The sequence below is a fragment of the Microtus oregoni genome, unplaced genomic scaffold (assembly GCF_018167655.1).
Source record: "Microtus oregoni isolate MIOR12 unplaced genomic scaffold, Mior012 000067F_ref0000223, whole genome shotgun sequence".
In the NCBI taxonomy this organism is placed as follows: domain Eukaryota; kingdom Metazoa; phylum Chordata; class Mammalia; order Rodentia; family Cricetidae; genus Microtus; species Microtus oregoni.
The window spans coordinates 804,984-810,983 of record NW_024543974.1 but is presented as its reverse complement, the minus strand read 5'-3'; positions in this window follow the sequence as shown (position 1 = coordinate 810,983).

The window sequence follows — 6,000 nt, the reverse complement described above, 5'->3', positions numbered from 1 at the left end:
ATCTGCCTTCATCATCCAGTACTCATTTGAAAAAAGGTATGTGGACAGGTATGTTTAATCTCAGCACCAGGGAGACAGAGACAGGAGGATCAAAAGGAGCACACACATACACACTCACAAACATGCACGCGTGCAAGCGTGCTCACACACAGAGAGATAAAGAGAGGGATAGACAGAGAGAGACACACACAGAGAGACACACGCAGAGAGACACTCACACACAAAGACAGGGGGAGTCCTTTGAAATCAGGCTATTCCTAGGGTCACAACATTTCCAACCCCTTCTTTGGCTTCAAAGCACAGCCTCAAAGCACACATGCGTTCCTCTCCTTCAACGTGAGTGAGCCAAGAGGGAGGTAATGGAGAAAGCAATGGGACCTGCCCCATCCAAGGCACCCTAGAGAGGACAGGGAGTAAGGGGAAGAGTCAGAGACACATAGAGAGACACAGTGTCATCAGGAACCTGGTGTGCTGTCTGGGTGCATGGGGTCCGTGCAGAGAGGGCAAGTCTGCGCATAGCTAGCTAATACCCCACCCATAGCTGGTGACGGTCCAGAGAGGAGACCCCAAGGGACTTCTCCACGCTTGGGCACAGGCCACAGAGGGCTAGGCCCGGCCTGAAGCTAACAGGAATTGCCGAATCCATGTAGACAATCTGCAACGTCAAGCACGTTCGTGAACGTTTATTTTGGGGGTCAGGGGGTAGGGGTGGGGTCTGTGTGTGGAGAAACACGTATGCAGTGAGGAGCGGTCATAGCAAGCCCCACAGTCTCCCAGATGGTTCTCTTTTGGAGGTGGAGCTGCAGGGGGTGATGGCAGAAAGGAGGAGGCTCCCTTCTAAGGAGTGGGCGCAGGAGGGTCCCTGCCAGCCCCAATCCTGGCTGCTGACCTCTTCCGGGCCGCCTTTAGGATGGTCTTCTCAAAGAGCTCTTTTTCACGATAGTGCACAGGTGGGCCACGCAGGTACTTCTCTTCTGCCTCCTTGTAGCTGAGCTCATCCAGGGCAGCGATGGAGCAGATGATTGCCTCTGGAAGAAGAACCTCCATGGTGAGCCGGACTTGGTCTCCTCTTGCCAGCGAGAGCAGGGCCTGGTCTGCTTCCTTGGATATTTCTTGCAAATGTCTGGCCACGAGGTGCAACTGGTCTTCATCCTCCAGGTAGGTCTCAATGCAGAAGACTTCCCTCTTTGACTTCCAGAGGTCGTCCAGCCACCGGGACGGTTTCCTGCCCTTCACGATGTCCAGCAGGTGCTGGTCGGCCCCCTTTCTCTTCACGATGAAGTCTACGAGCTTCTGGTTGGCTCTGTCCCAAGCGGCTCTCATGCGGTCAGGCAGGAGTTTCTTGCGGGGCCTCTTCCCACCGGGGGCGGTCTCCTCCTCCCAGTCTTCCAAGTCGGCATAGCTCACCTTGGGGAAATCAATGCGCAGGTCGCCCTCTTGAATGGCTCTCCTCAGCGGGTAACTGGCTCGGGCGGTGTAGTAGTCCATAAAGGAGCCCCGGAAGGAGCCACAGGCGAGGTCCTCTCTGTAGCGGTCGATCACAGAGAGGCACCAGTTGATGCCCTGGCCGTACACTTTGCTGGCTCTCCGCAGGAGGGAGAATCTCTCCCCACAGTCCAGGAGCTTCAGCTTGCGGAGAGGGACGCGGACACCCCTGCGCTCAAACTGCATGTTGCCCTCGATCAGCAGCACCCTGGCCGTCTTGTCGTTCTTGCTGACACTCTTGACCACCGCCGGCCAGAAAGGATGGTCCTGGAATTTGAACCAGACCAGCATCCCTCGTTCGATGGTATTCGTCTCCTGGGCAGAAGCCACACTGGTGGCTTGGCAGTCTTCCTGAACTCCAGGGGCTCTCCTCTTGACCCTGGCCTTAGTCACCTTCGAGCGCACTCGAGTTTCCAGTCCCGAGAGCCCACAATGTGCACACAGCACATGGATCTTCCTTTTCCTGCCAGCAGTGCGGACTGATCTTCGCAGGCTCGGGACTGGAGGCGTGCAGGCTGCCGATGCCCCCTCTGAGTCTGGCCTCGGGGTCGGCGGACCGGGATCCTCCTTGTTCTCTGGGAGGGTGGTCTTCCTTTGGGCTCCAATGGCCTGGATCTCTAGGCCACCACACCCTACTTGCTGCTTGAGAGCTTTGGGCGAGGTAGAGGCGTGCCTCCTCGGTGGCCCAGAGGCAGGTCTATGCTCATTGTTAGCACGGGCACCCTCCCTAGAGGCCCGGGTGCTCAACTTTCTCTTGCCAGGATTATCACCAGCATTTCCTGTTGGCGTCTTGCAGGAACTTGGCCGAGCTCTGGTGCCCCTTAACATGTTCCCTTGCATTTCAGAGTAAGGGGACTCTACAGTGGCATGGGCCTGGGCTTCCCCCCCTTGCACTGCAGGATCATTCCCTGAGCCCATCAACACAGGTCCTGGGCGGCCTCGCTTCCCAGGACTCCTGTGGGAGAGCCCTTGGCCTCTCTGGTTGCGCCCTTGGGGGTGCTGGCGCTGGCGTGGGCTGGAGCTGGTCTCCTCTTTCGGAACCTTGGGAGCCACTGTGCTGGTTCTTCGGCCACCTGCCCTTTCTCCTTGATACAAGCGGGTTCCCTCGCCCAGAACATCCAGGGCCACCCTGAGGGCTCTTCTGTATGCCCTGGTCTGCCCTGGCGGGCCACTGCCCTGTGACTCCTTTCCGGCCAAGGAGGCGATGGTTACGATTTCAGACTTGGTTAGGGGCCTCGCCTCTGTGCTCCTCACTCTGGTCTTCTCACCAACAGAGAGAATTTGGACCTCCAGGAAAGAGGCCCCTCTCCTCTTACTATGGGCCGAGGTCCTGGGTCTGGTCAACACCCTTGCAGGCCACAGCTGGCCCTTCCAGCCACAGAGCACATACTCTGCAGAGTCCATGGCGATGGAACCCTGGGGCTGTTCTGATCAGGGCAGGGTGACCCCCTGCGTTGTGGTGGGCACTGCTCCCTGCTGGTCGTCTCTGTCTGGCCTGGCTCCCCTGCCTGCGGTGCTGTCCTCCCTCCAGAATCTGGTAGACAAGCTCAACCTGAGGGCCTCTCTCAGGGTGATGTGGGCCTGCCCTGTAAGTGTGGGAGAGGGAAGCAGAGCTGCGTTAGGACGGAATTAGCCTTTAGTGGATACTGAAGCAACAGCTCAGTGAGGTGAGGAGAGAGAAAGCAAGGGGGTGCCCAAAGTCTGTCGTTCCACAGGGATGAGGGTGTGTGCCTGAGAAGATATGGAAGGATCCAGAGCAGATGTGTGACACACGGTCACCCACCCTGAGGCTAGGGTGGTGAACTTCCTCCCGGAGAGGTGAGTGTCTTTACTTGGCTTGTGTATTTTCCTGCCCATCCAATGCCTTGGGGGCTCCCCGGGATTCCGTCCGGGTGGGGGGAGCCTCATTGCTTTCTTTCCTAGGGAGCTAACCCCCCCTGTGCCCCACCCCAGGAAGCCTGTGCACACCTAGTGCACCTTGCCTTCTGCACCAGTATGATACCAGGTTGAGGAACGGGGTGTGTGTGTGTGTGTGTGTGTGTGTGTGTGCGTGTGTGTGCGTGTGTGTGCGTGTGTGCGTGTGTGTGCGGAAATCTTCATGGCGATTTGCATAACATGGCAGGTAAGGATGGTTGCTGTCACTGTCATAGCTTCTGGCCTCCCTCCCCTTCCCCTGCCCCCTCATAGTTTGGTTCTGACCTCTTGCTCCCAACTCCGTGCTGGACCGACCTCGCTATGGGATCAAGTGCACGCGTGGCACAAAGGAGAGCCCCCCCAAGGAAAGCACTTCACCGTGGAGAAATGCTTTCTAATTGGCAGACTCAGTAGTGTCAGATGAGAGCAACAGGGTAAGTGTCGCCATTGGTATTGCCCACTCTCCTGCTGCTGCCTCAAGTCCATGGGCCCTGCACACCCATATCTGCTGGCGATGGGCACTGTTCTACCATCAGATCCCAGGCCACAGAACTCTCCTGCCCACAACCTCTGTGCCATAATGTTAATCCACAGGGTCGTCTTAGACAGACAGGAAATCAAAGCAGCTGTTTGATGCCCTGGATGGTCACTTGCCCATCCCTAAGTCCAGAAGGCATGCTTTGAATCTTAAGTGGTGTCCAATCTCATCTGTAGCGTAGCTCTCCCGTCCATGTCCCTCCATTCTCTGCCTCTCCACACAGGGCCTCCCCCGTGCTTCTCAGTGGAGTCTCGTCCCTTTCTGCTCACTGTGAGTGGGTGTGTGTCAGGGGTCTACTCCTTTCCTGACTGCTCTTACCTTGGGTCCGCGCTTTCCTATCAGCAGTGAGCATGCCATGCGTGTCGTGCATGCACTCTGGAAACAAAGCCCACATCCGTCTGATCCTCAGGAGAGGCCCACTGAGGGTGCCGATGACCACACACGGAAGAACCACGGAGGGCTCACAAGCCACAGTCGCTCACTGTTCCTGCCAAGACGCAGGCGGCTTCTGTCATTACCGGGCCAGCACCAGGCACAGCGCTGCAGAGCACTGTGGACCAGGGGGTCCTGAGGCAGTTCCCTGAGGACCCTGGTCATTTTGGGGACTCCTGTTAGCCCACGACCCCTTCGGTAGGGACTCCAGGCCTTGCCTTACCCATGGGAATTCCCGACGGGACAGAAATATGGGAGGCAAATGATATTCGCTTCAGTCCCTCAGCCCTCCCCTTCCCACCCTCTGTATCCATAAACACCCGTCGGTAATTCTAGCACCAGATCCCTATTCACTGCTCAAATGTACAGTGTCCCCTCTGCCGTATTCCCGTTCAAGTCTTACTGACTTCCAATCTGATCTCACAGTGCATAAAGTGGCTCTCAACATGCAGGAGTCTAGGTCTGGCCCAGGCCACACCTGCTGGGTGATGCAATAGTAAATGTGGACTGTGCAATCTGGGGCCCAATTTAGGGATCACCCGCAGTGGTTCTTCCTCCGAGAAATCTGTGTGACCTCACAGGGTTGGCCTGCTCTGATCCAGCCTCCGTGGAGTCCTCGGCCACAGGTATCTATCTGCTGAGGACACAGAGGAAAACATAGGCACCTCAGTTACTTCCGGCTGCCCTCTGCTGGACCTTCCGAGCACATGCTCACCAGCAAGGCTGACTGAGCACCATCTAGCCCAAGCAACCATGCCCCCATCCATATGCGGGTACCACACCTCGGGCATGAGAGAGCCCACCGATCACTCGGTGCCCTTAGCAATCACGGAGGCCCGCGTTATAGTTATAGAATGCAAGCTTTCCACCCCAGGCAGGGGTGCCTGCAGGAGCTTCTGCTTCCCTCAGGCGTGATGTTCTCAGCCTCACACACTTCCTGAGTTAGAAAACATACCCGGGAATATCAAGTTTGTGTTCAAGCCCACATGCCAGGACATCCAGGCAGCATCTGTATCTCAGTCACAGAGAAAAGCGTCTGCACCCATTATCAGGCCACGCTCTTCCCGGCGTGTGTATTCCATCTGTGCAGGCCTACTGCGCCGTGCCTTAGAAAAGCCCTCCGTCTTTCTACAACCTGCTTAAATATTGTCAGTTTTGCCATCCGGCTCCATCGATTCAGGCATCACCTCTAGTGCACTACCTTCGACAGTTACCTTTCCGATGAAAGCAGCAAAGTCTTCCCCAGAGGTGCACGGAGAAGGGTGCAAGATGGAACCCTGAAATCCCTGTCTCAACACATGCTTTGGCCCCGTGCCCGAGGCCTTCTGTCAAGAACTCGCACACGGTCTCCGTGTGCGACATCCATTCACGTTTTGTCCAGATGGGAACTTCCAGATGGCTCCCCTCCCTGTGGTGAGACAAACAGACGGGGCCCAGTCTGACGAGAGGGTGCGAGAAGGGCACAGAGCGTATTGTTCACACGCAGGGGCTGAGATACAGGGAGAGATGCCGATGATGGGCTGCTGGGTCAGAGGGAAACCCCAGCTGCACACCCTGTAACACAGCCCAGCTGATGCTTAACCCATCTGTGAGCAGAGCAAAGACTCTGACCCGGGCACAAACTAACACCC